Source organism: Schistocerca nitens, chromosome 10 (assembly GCF_023898315.1).
Source record: "Schistocerca nitens isolate TAMUIC-IGC-003100 chromosome 10, iqSchNite1.1, whole genome shotgun sequence".
Taxonomy (NCBI): domain Eukaryota; kingdom Metazoa; phylum Arthropoda; class Insecta; order Orthoptera; family Acrididae; genus Schistocerca; species Schistocerca nitens.
In genome coordinates this window covers 59,893,096-59,905,533 of record NC_064623.1, presented here as the reverse complement: position 1 = coordinate 59,905,533, position 12,438 = coordinate 59,893,096, and the positions used below count along the sequence as shown (strand labels likewise).

General features: G+C 41.7%; 1 non-coding gene across 1 annotated transcript; it reads left to right on the top strand.

The window, feature by feature from the left end:
- The first annotated feature begins 4,402 nt into the window (after positions 1 to 4,402).
- Positions 4,403 to 4,477, top strand: Trnas-cga (transfer RNA serine (anticodon CGA)). Its single transcript has one exon. It is a non-coding gene; the product is annotated as a tRNA-Ser (tRNA).
- The last annotated feature ends 7,961 nt before the right edge of the window (positions 4,478 to 12,438 follow it).

Genomic DNA, 12,438 nt, shown 5'->3' with positions numbered 1-12,438 from the left:
CAATACCTCTTCATTAGTTACGTGATCTACCCACCTTATCTTCAGCATTCTTCTGTAGCACCACATTTCAAAAGCATCTATTCTCTTCTTGTCCAAACTGGTTATCGTTCATGTTTCACTTCCATACATGGCTACACTCCATACAAATACTTTCAGAAACGACTTACTGACACTTAAATCTATACTCGATGTTAACAAATTTCTCTTCTTCAGAAACGATTTCCTTGCCATTGCCAGTCTGCATTTTATATCCTCTCTACTTCGACCATCATCAGTTATTCCGCTCCCCAAATAGCAAATCTCCTTTACTACTTTAAGTGTCTCATTTCCTAATCTAATCCCCTCAGCATCACCCGATTTAATTTGACTACATTCCATTATCCTCGTTTTGCTTTTGTTGATGTTCATCTTATATCCTCCTTTCAGGACACTATCCATTCCGTTCAACTGCTCTTCCAAGTCCTTAGCTGTCTCTGACAGAATTACAATGTCATCGGCGAACCTCAAAGTTTTTACTTCTTCTCCATGAATTTTAATGCCTACTCCGAATTTTTCTTTTGTTTCCTTTACTGCTTGCTCAATATTCAGATTGAATAACATCGGGGAGAGGCTACAACCCTGTCTCACTCCTTTCCCAACCACTGCTTCCCTTTCATGCCCCTCGACTCTTATAACTGCCATCAGGTTTCTGTACAAATTGTAAATAGCCTTTCGCTCCCTGTACTTTACCCCTGCCACCTTCAGAATTTGAAAGAGAGTATTCCAGTTAACGTTGTCAAAAGCTTTCTCTAAGTCTACAAATGCTAGAAACGTAGGTTTGCCTTTTCTTAATCGTTCTTCTAAGATAAGTCGTAAGGTTAGTATTGCCTCACGTGTTCCAACATTTCTATGGAATCCAAACTGATATTCCCCGAGGTCGGCTTCTACCAGTTTTTCCATTCGTCTGTAAAGAATTCGCGTTAGTATTTTGCAGCTGTGACTTATTAAGCTGATAGTTCGGTAATTTTCACATCTGTCAACGCCTGCTTTCTTTGGGATTGGAATTATTATATTCTTCTTGAAGTCTGTGGGTATTTCGCCTGTCTCATACATCTTGCTCACCAGATGGTAGAGTTTGGTCATGACTGGCTCTCCCAAGGCCATCAGTAGTTCTAATGGAATGTTGTCTACTCCCGGGGCCTTGTTTCGACTCAGGTCTTTCAGTGCTCTGTCAAACTCTTCACGCAGTATCTTATCTCCCATTTCATCTTCATCTACATCCTCTTCCATTTCCATAATATTGTCCTCAAGTACATCGCCCTTGTATAAACCCTCTATATACTCCTTCCACCTTTCTGCCTTCCCTTCTTTGCTTAGAACTGGGTTGCCATCTGAGCTCTTGATATTCATACAAGTGATTCTCTTCTCTCCAAAGGTCTCTTTAATTTTCCTGTAGGCAGTATCTATCTTACCCCTAGTGAGGCAAGCCTCTACATCCTTACATTTGTCCTCTATCCATCCCTGCTTAGCCATTTTGCACTTCCTGTCGATCTCGTTTTTGAGACGTTTGTATTCCTTTTTGCCTGCTTCATTTACTGCATTTTTATATTTTCTCCTTTCATCAATAAAATTCAATATTTCTTGTTACCCAAGGATTTCTATTAGCCGTCGTCTTTTTACCTACTTGATACTTTGCTGTCTTCACTACTTCATCCCTCAGAGCTACCCATTCTTCTTCTACTGTATTTCTTTCCCCCATTCCTGTCAATTGTTCCCTTATACTCTCCCTGAAACTCTCTACAACCTCTGGTTCTTTCAGTTTATCCAGGTCCCATCTCCTTAAATTCCCACCTTTTTGCAGTTTCTTCAGTTTCAATCTGCAGTTCATAACCAATAGATTGTGGTCAGAATCCACATCCGCCCCTGGAAATGTCTTACAATTTAAAACCTGGTTCCTAAATCTCTGTCTTACCATTATATAATCTATCTGATACCTTTTAGTATCTCCAGGATTCTTCCAGGTATACAACCTTCTTTTATGATTCTTGAACCAAGTGTTAGCTATGATTAAGTTATGCTCTGTGCAAAATTCTACAAGGCGGCTTCCTCTTTCATTTCTTCCCCCCAATCCATATGCACCTACTATGTTTCCTTCTCTCCCTTTTCCTGCTGACGAATTCCAATCACCCATGACTATTAAATTTTCGTCTCCCTTCACTACCTGAATAATTTCTTTTATCTCGTCATACATTTCATCAATTTCATCATCTGCAGAGCTAGTTGGCATATAAACTTGTACTACTGTAGTAGACATGGGCTTTGTGTCTATCTTGGCCACAATAATGCGTTCACTATGCTGTTTGTAGTAGCTAACCCGCACTCCTATTTTTTTATTCATTATTAAACCAACTCCTGCATTACCCCTATTTGATTCTGTATTTATAACACTGTAATCACCTGACCAAAAGTCTTGTTCCTCCTGCCACCGAACTTCACTAATTCCCACTATATCTAACTTTAACCTATCCATTTCCCTTTTTAAATTTTCTGCCTTCCCGAGTAAGGGATCTGACATTCCACGCTCCGATCCGTAGAATGCCAGTTTTCTTTCTCCTGATAACGACGTCCTCTTGAGTAGTCCCGGCCCGGAGATCCGAATGGGGGGCTATTTTACCTCCGGAATATTTTACCCAAGAGGACGCCATCATCATTTAATCATACAGTAAAGCTGCATGTCCTCGGGAAAAATTACGGTTGTAGTTTCCCCTTGCTTTCAGCCGTTCGCAGTACCAGCACAACAAAGCCGTTTTGGTTAATGTTACAAGGCCAGATCAGTCAATCATCCAGACTGTTGCCCCTGCAACTACTGAAAAGGCTGCTGCCCCTCTTCAGGAACCACACGTTTGTCTGGCCTCTCAACAGATACCCCTCCGTTGTGGTTGCACCTACGGTACGGCCATCTGTATCGCTGAGGCATGCAAGCCCCCCCACCAACGGCAAGGTCCATGGTTCATGGGGGGACTAGGAATTATACCACAACAAAAAAATCTAGATTTGGGTACTGTATTATAGTTTTTTCCTGACCTTAATTTTCTACAATCTCTACAAATTGATAGTATCTTTCCATGATTTCTTGCAAAACAATCTAAATTCTTTTTAATATTATATAAATTGCATATTTTTAAACTGTTGTTGTCCATACAATTTTGTTCATTTTGTTCTTCATTGTCCATGCAATTTTGTTCTTTGTTGTACATACAATTTTGTACATTTTGTTCTTTGTTGTCCATAAAATTTTGTTCATTTTGTTGTTTTCTATACTGCATTTCTTCCATACTATTCTGCATATTAGCCATTTTAATAGAATATCTGCTAATGTGATTATGATTATTTATACACTTTTTTACAAATCGATCTTGGTTTATCTAACTTTGTTCCATATTCTGTAACACCTTGAACCATACAGCATTTAGCACATGTCTCTTGCTCTATGTTCTCCATTTAATGCACATAAAAATAATGGTGTTGTCCATTGTTTGTTGTCCATTTGTATTTTAATAAAATTTACTTTTGTTAACATATATAATTTAATTAATAGTTACTTGTAAATGTGGTAGAACTGTAAATAAATCTTCCTTCAAAACACATTTACAAACAACAACTCATAATAATCTTATGGCTGCTAAAGCAGAATGTAAATAATTTTATATACTTAGTCTTTAATATAATTTTAAAAAACACATTTTTCACAGAAGTCAAAAATAGGACATATTTGGGGCTAAGAAAAAAGTTATAAAAATGATTATTTAAAAATTTGATTCGAAAATAATTTTAGTGAAAACGTTTTTCACAGAAGTCAAAGTTAGGATGATTTTTGGGGCTAAGAAAATGATGTAAAAATGTCTTTTTAAAAAATTGTTTTTAAAATAATAATTAATTCTCTAATTTATTTAATTACATTACATTCACCTATGGGAAATGTATGTAAAATAAATGATTTTTTATTATAGTTATTATGAGGTAAAAGGGATAGTAGATTGTTTTTGTATGTTCTGGGAGATTAGGACAATTTTGTGAAAAATAAGAAAATCGTGAGTGACACAGTCACGAGAGATTTGTTTATTTTTTATAAAATTGTCCAAGTGTCCCAGAACATACACAAACAATCTACTCACGAGTTCGAGTCTCGGTCCGGCACACAGTTTTAATCTGCCAGGAAGTTTCATATCAGCGCACACTCCGCTGCAGAGTGAAAATCTCATTCTGGAAACATCCCCCAGGCTGTGGCTAGGCCATGTCTAGCAATATGCTTTCTTTCAGGAGTGGCAGTACTGCAAGTTTCGCAGGAGAGCTTCTGTGAAGTTTGGAAGGTAGGAGACGAGATGCTGGCAGAAGTACGGCTGCAAGGACTGGCCGTGAGTCGTGCTTGGGTAGCTCAGTTGGTAGAGCACTTGCCCGCGAAAGGCAAAGGTCCCGAGTTCGAGTCTCGGCCCGGCACACAGCTTTAATCTGCTAGGAAGTTTGATATCAGCGCACACTCCGCTGCAGAGTGAAAATCTCATTCTGTCAATTTTATATCATCCAATATCAGTGTGCTATTGACGACGGCGTCTGTAGATGCAACGCACATGAATAGCACTCGGCCCGCCTACGGTACAGATACTGCAGTAATGAGACGGTCCGTAATGAAGCAGGGCCAACAGTTAGCAGGTGGGAGCTGGCAGCAGCAGCCCAGGGGCGTGGTCGGACGGGCTCCGGACAGCCGGGAGGCCGTAATTGAAACGTCAGCCGCTTTCCCACCAGCCTGCAGCCGGCGGCAGTGCATGCAAAGTGGCGGATTCGATCGCGCGGGCACTCTGCAACAATTTAGCGTCGCCACTCTCCCAATAGCTGCTCCACATACTGGCGCCAGAACGGCGTCGGGCGCGGTTCTGCACTCGACATGTGTTCATTCTGTGCGTGTGCGTGCGCGCGCGCGTGTGTGTGTGTGTGTGTGTGTGTGTGTGTGTGTGTGTGTGTGTGTGTAATACACTAGCAATATTCGAACATAAACCAACGTAAACGATTGATGTGAACAGGGTCGTCTGAAGAAATTTCTCCAAGACGGACAAGAAACTAATATTGCCAATTTTATGAAAGGCAGTCGGGGACATAGAGAACTCGTTGTGCCCTCGGAACTTTTATTTGACAGGAAGCACACAAACGCTGCCGTATCTCAAAAGTTTGATACTTACCCACTCAATATATTTTTCAAGGTGTTGTTGTTGTTGTTGTGGTCTTCAGTCCTGAGACTGGTTTGATGCAGCTCTCCATGCTACTCTATCCTGCGCAAGCTTCTTCATCTCCCAGTACCTACTGCAACCTACATCCTTCTTAATCTGCTTAGTGTATTCATCTCTTCGTCTCCCCCTACGATTTTTACCTTCCACGATGCCCTCCAATACTAAATTGGTGATCCCTTGATGCCTCAGAACATGTCCTACCAACCGATCCCTTCTTCTGGTCAAGTTTTGCCACAAACTTCTCTTCTCCCCAATCCTATTCAATACTTCCTCATTAGTTATGTGATCTACCCATCTAATCTTCAGCATTCTTCTGTAGCACCACATTTCGAAAGCTTCTATTCTCTTCTTGTCCAAACTATTTACCGTCCATGTTTCACTTCCATACATGGCTACACTCCATACAAATACTTTCAGAAATGACTTCCTGACACTTAAATCTATTTTTCAAGGTAGGCTTATTTTTATATCTGCATGCTAACATACACACATCGAAAAGAGTTTTGCATCACCTCGGTTCCGAGAGATCCGACACCTATGCAGAAAATAGGAATAGAGATCAACATAAACATCATTTCTGCCCTTTTTATTGCTCATGAAAACCACCCATTGCATCTTGTATCACCATACGGCGAGACCATCAAAGTGGTGGTCCAGATTGCTGTACACAAAGGTACTCCAATACCCAGTAGCACGTCCTATTGCACAGGCGTTTTCAATCTGTCCCAGGCACGTTCATGTCTGGAGAACATGCTGGCTACTCTAGCCGAGTGATGTCGTTATCCTGCAGGAAGTCATTCATAAGATGTGCATGACGGGGGCGCGAATTGTCGTTCACGAAGACGAATGCTTCGCCAATATGTTGCCGATATGGTTGCACTATCGGTCGGAGGACGGTATTCATGTATCGTACAGCCATTACGGCTCCAATTCATGACCACCAGCGCCGTACGTCGGCTCCACATAATGCCACTCCAAAACAACAGGGAACCTCCACCTAGCTGCAGTCGCTGCACAGTGTGTTTCAGGCGCCGGCCGGAGTGGCCGAGCGGTTCTAGGCGCTACAGTCCGGAACCGCGCGTCCGCTACGGTCGCAGGTTCGAATCCTGCCTCGGGCATGGATGTGTGTCATGTCCTTAGGTTAGTCAGGTTTAAGTAGTTCTAAGTTCTAGGGGACTGATGACCTCAGAAGTTAAGTCCCATAGTGCTCACAGCCATGTGAGCCATTTTTGTGTTTAAGGCGTTCAGCCTGAAGAGGTTGCCTCCAAACACGTCTGCGACGATTGTATGGTTGAAGAGAACGTGGTGCCAATCCCGAGCGGTCCATTCGGCATGTTGTTGAGCCCACCTGAAACGCGCTGGATAGAGTCGAGATTGCAAACACTGACCTCGCCATTGACGTCGGGAATGAAGTTATGTATCATGCAGCCTATTGCGCACAGTTTTATTCGAAACATCATGTCCTGAGGCTGCACAAAAAGCATTATTCAACATGCTGTCAGGGTTCCTCCTAGCCGTAATCTGTAGGTGGCGGTCATCCAGTAGTAGCCCTTGGGCGGCCTGAGCGGGGCATGTCATCGACAGTTCCTGTCTCTCTGTATCTCCTCCGTGCTCGATCAACATTACTTTGGTTCACTCCGAGACGACTGGACACTTCCTTTGTTGAGAGCCCTTTCTGGCATAAAGTAACAATCTGGTCGGTATCGAACCGCGCTATTGACCGTCTAGGCATGGTTGAACTACAAATACGAGCCGTGTACCTCCTTCCTAGTGGAATGTCGGCTGTTTGACCCCATCCGTCTACTCGCTGCCTATGAATGGGCGGGTTTACTGACATCTCTGAAGAGTCAAAGGGACTGTGTGTCTGATACAATATCCACCGTGAACGTCCATCTTCAGGAGTTCTGGTAACTAAAGCGATGCAAAACTTTTTTTTTTGATGCATGTATTTCATTAATAATTGCAAAATACATTTTTTTAAAACATTACAAGCAAAGTGCTACAGAAATGAAGCCTAGAAATATTTACAAAAAATTTTATTCATACATCAATAATGTTAGGATGATACTGAAAACTGAAAATTTGAAATTGAGAAAGAGTCAGATCCATTGAAGAAATCCTATTGGATATTAACAAAACCATCCAAAAAGTCCCTATTCTACATTCCTGCAAGTAGAGGAACAGGAGATAAATTTATAGTAAAACGCTTATTGAGCTTTGATACCATATCTTTGTTATTACAAAACCTCACATCTAATCATGCTAGTGTACTTACGTCGATATTTTCATGAGTTCTATGTTTTAATGTTAATTTTCACACCAAAATTCAACAAAATAGGTTTTGAAAGTTACTTGTTTTGAATTCTTTCGCTAAAATGAAACCGAGGGCTAATATTCGACCAAATGAATGTGAAAACTCTTCGAAAACAACGCAGACTGATTGGCAGAACCGACTCTTCAAAGTCTAGGACAGTGTTTCCCGTTACACTCGACAAAACCAAATCTGTAGTATAGTAGCGCCACTGGCGATCATTTCTACGACGGCGTTGTATAAATAATGCAATATATATATTTTTTTCTCGGCCAATTTCGGTTGAAGAAATGCCGAATTTGTTATGGAAGATTGTGGAATATTCCCGCTTCACCCCCTATATTTTCATGAAATTTCGACAGGTGCACCGCTATGTGTAGCTTTCACAACGGCGTCTGCCACTGAGTTCCTTTCGGCGGAAAACCGGAGCACAGACCACACGCGCATTGCAGAATGTCTACGGAGATCTGGCTAGTGAACAAAAGCACGACGAGTCGTTGGACGAGGCGTTTGCCATCATCGAACCAAGGTCGTGCAAGTCTACCCGATATCGCGCTTGGCGGCCTGCCGCACACAGCGGCGACTCCTGAAGTGTTGCAACATGCGGACACTCTCATTCGTGGTGACCGACGGGTCACAATTAGATACCTACAGTACTGGCCATTAAAATTGCTACACCAAGATGAAATGCAGATGATAAATGGGTATTCATTGGACAAATATATTATACTAGAACTGACATGTGATTATATTTTCACGCAATTTGGGTGCATACATCTTGAGAAATCAGTACTCTGAACAACAACCTCTGGCCATAATAACGGCCTTGATACCCCTGGGCATTGAGTCAAACGGAGCTTGGATGGCGTGTACAGGTACAGCTGCGCATGCAGCTTCAACACGATACTACAGTTCATCAGGAGTAGTGAGTGGCGTATTGCTCGGCTACCACTGACCAGACGTTTTCAGTTGGTGAGAGATCGGGAGAATGTGTTGGCCAGGGCAGCAGTCGAACATTTTCTGTTTCCAGAAAGGCCCGTATAGGACCCGCAACATGCGGTCGTGCATTATCCTGCTGAAATGTAGGGTTTCGCAGGGATCGATGGAAGGGTAGAACCACAGGTCGTAAAACATCTGAAACGTAACGTCGGCTGTTCAAAGTGCCGTCAATGCGAACAAGAGGTGACCGAGACGTGTAATCAATGGCACCCCATACCATCACGCCGAGTGATACGCCAGTATGGCGATGATGAATACACGCATCCAATGTGCCTTCACCGCGATGTCGCCAAACACGGATGCGACCATCACGATGCTGTAAACAGAACCTCGATTCATCCGAAAAAATGACGTTTTGCCATTCATGCACCCAGGTTCGTCGTTGAGTACACCATCGCAGGCGCTACTGTCTGTGATGCAGCGTCAAGGGTAACCGCAGCCATGGTCTCCGAGCTGATAGTCCATGCTGCTCCAAACGTCGTCGAACTGTTCGGGCAGATGGTTGCTGTCTTGCAAACGTCCCCATCTGTTGACTCAGGGATCGAGACGTGGCTAAAAAAAAAAAAAAAAAAAAAAAAAATGGTTCAAATGGCTCTGAGCACTATGGGACTTAACAGCTGTGGTCATCAGTCCCCTAGAACTTAGAACTACTTAAACCTAACTAACCTAAGGACACCACACACATCCATGCCCGAGGCAGGATTCGAACCTGCGACCGTAGCGGTCGCTCGGTTCCAGACTGTAGCGCCTAGAACCGCACGGCCACTTCGGCAGGCTTCTAAGATCTAGGGGACTGATGACCACAGATGTTAAGTCCCATAGTGCTCAGAGCGATTTGAACCATTTTGAACATTTGCAAATCATGGGCATGTGATGCGAATTTTAGAACTGTAGCTGCCCATTTTCCTTATTGCAATCATCTTCCGAGATTATAGAATGTTATTCATACTCTAACGCTATGCTGAACTTTGATGTTTTTTATCATTTGATAGTTGCGTACGATTGGCGTCTTACATGTCGACAGTTAACTATATAGCACAGCTTCCCCGTCTTGTAATTTTAACTTAATTCCCCTGTTATTTTTTAATTTAAAATATAGTTGGATTCAGGTATAAGCTTTTTAACATTTTTAGTCTTGAAGTCTTTCGGCAAATTTACAACTTGGCTCGTTCACGATGTAGTTTGTAATTACATATTCACATAGTTTTTGGCCCATAATACGAACACATGTTACTGCCTGACTACAGCTAATGAAGCATGTTCAGCGCTTTTTTATGATTTCAACGATATGTCTTCACTTTTACTAATAGACTCACATACTTTGTTCAGATGTTATACTTCGTTTTATAGCGTTTTTTATAGCTTTTTTTATTTTTCTTAGCCTACTTTTCTTCCATTTGCTTACAGATCAGAACATGATTGTGAGAAACAACCGAAACTAGTCATCGTGCTTTAATTGTACACTGAAAATTGCGGTCTAGACATTAAAAGTTCTTTGCATTAAAAATTTTTGTTCCATACTCTAAATTTTCTTGCTACCGAAAGATATACTGAAATACATGTTTCTGAATAATGTACTACAGACTCTAAATCTCAGGAAGCATTTTGAATAATTTCCACACGGATTTAAAGAATGACTGCGAACTGTTTTTGAACTGTTGATACCGTGTCAGCGCAAGACATCTCACCTGAATGGACGTAGCCACAAAGTATTCAAAAATTAAACTAAAATAACAGGTAAGTTTCACCGGCACGTTACATTCCGCCAGTACTTCTCACAGATCATCAATGGACCACATGAAGTCATCATATAGCGTTTAATTCCACTAGCAGTGTTCCAACATCCATACCGAAAAGAAACGTTTCTGAATTTACTTCCATTAAAAATAATTCTAAGTATGGTCCCCGATACGACTGCAGGCTGTTGTTTTCTACATGGTCTTTTACATATCTCTCTATATGAACTCTCTGCTATTCAGACTTGATTGTTTGGCGTAAGTCTCATAGATCACTTTATCACTCGGCCGATCCACTCTCGATGGGCATGTGGCAATAATGGAAAGCTAAATCTTTCCGTGAGAGCTTTGATTTTTCTCATATTATGGCAGTGGTTGTTTCTCCCTATGCAGGTGGGAATCAACAAAATATTTCCGCGTTCGGAGGAAAGAATTACGAATGGAAATTTCGCGAAAAAAACGCTTTTGTTTTAGTAGTTTCCACCCAAACTATCGTATCGTATCCGTGATACTCCCTCGCTTATTTCGCGAAAATACAGAGCGAGCTGCCTTTCTTTGAACTTTTTCGATGTCCTATGTGAGTCCTATCTGGAAACGATTCAACAGCACACATCAGTGCTCCAAAAGAGCACCAAGAAGCGCGGTGTGGGACGTCTCTTTAGTAGACCTGTTGCATTTCCTCAGTGTTGTGCCAATAAACCGTAGTCTTTGATTCGCCTTCCCCACAACGTGCACACATTGTTCGTCACTGCATATCCTAGAAGGGCCACAACGACGGGGTGGCGACGTAACTGATCAAGGGCTTTAATACAGACCGAAATAAAACAAGAGAGAAAGGAGGTTTAAGAAAAAAACTTCGGTTTCACTAGACGACTTGGAGCTAGTTTAGTGTTTTGAACTTAATTATAATCGTCTCTACAGACAAAAACATAATTACGTTGTAAACGGTTCCAGTTTCATCCTGAACCTCAGTTAAATATATGTATTTATGTCTTCTTCCCAGTTGACACACTGTCTAGCTTTCATTAGGTAATTACACGTAGATAGCCCGTTAATTGGTTTTAAAATAGGTGTGTGTCTCTTACGACACTACCCGCGAACGAATTATCTAATCTCTCCTCAATAAATCGGTTTATCTCCCGCGCTAACTAGTGACTGCAATTAAAACTGTTCGTGCCACTAGGCTTCCGGTAGATTTGCATTTCATGCCTGATTACAGCTGTAACTCACTTCCAATTAGAAACCGTTTTCCCAGCGTAAACTCGTGGAAGACTATTCCCTGATGATACCGCAAGTTCATTTTAATGTCCCAGAATAGCATGACAATCCCGTTAAAATCTACACTACTGTATAAAGACAAGACGTTGTGTAAAGTTGTTTCAAAAACACATCAAACATGCTTGACTGATTTACTTCAGATTTTTACACGATGCTCTAATAAAGATTCGTACGGGTATAGGCTGTATAGTTTTTACTTATTTACAGTATAAATATTATACAGGGTGAGTCAAAAAGGACTTCACAATTTCTGAATAATACAGAAATTTATTGAGATAACTTACGGAACCTGTAGGTATGTTGTTTTGTAGCAAACAGTCTCAAGTTTCTCATAAAAGTGTCAAGTGTCATTCTGGTTCGACGTGACTACCACTTGCAATGCGGCAAACATCCCAGCAGTAATCAACTTCTTGCCACACTCGTTGCAGCAAATCTGGAGCAACTTGTACAACGACAGCGTAGATTCGATTTTTCAGTATGGGTGAACTGTTTGGGAGGGGAGGAACACGCACACACGGTCTTTAGCGAAACTGTTGTTGCAAATTTCTTTTCATGAAACCAAAACACACAGCGAGCACACACTGCACCTTTGAAAGTAGCCATTTTTACTGTATACTACGCTCGCGCTCCTGGTGGCAGAATGGGGTACTGATGCGCCACGTAAATCAAACTTGAGGTTGTTTGCTACAAAATGATACATCTAGAGTTTCTGTAAGTTATCTCAATGAATTTGTATATCAGCCCAGGAGCTGACAACATTCCATTAGAACTACTGATAACTGTGGGAGACCCAGCTATCACAAAACTCTACCATCTGGTGAGCAAGATGTATGAGACAGGCGAAATACCTTCA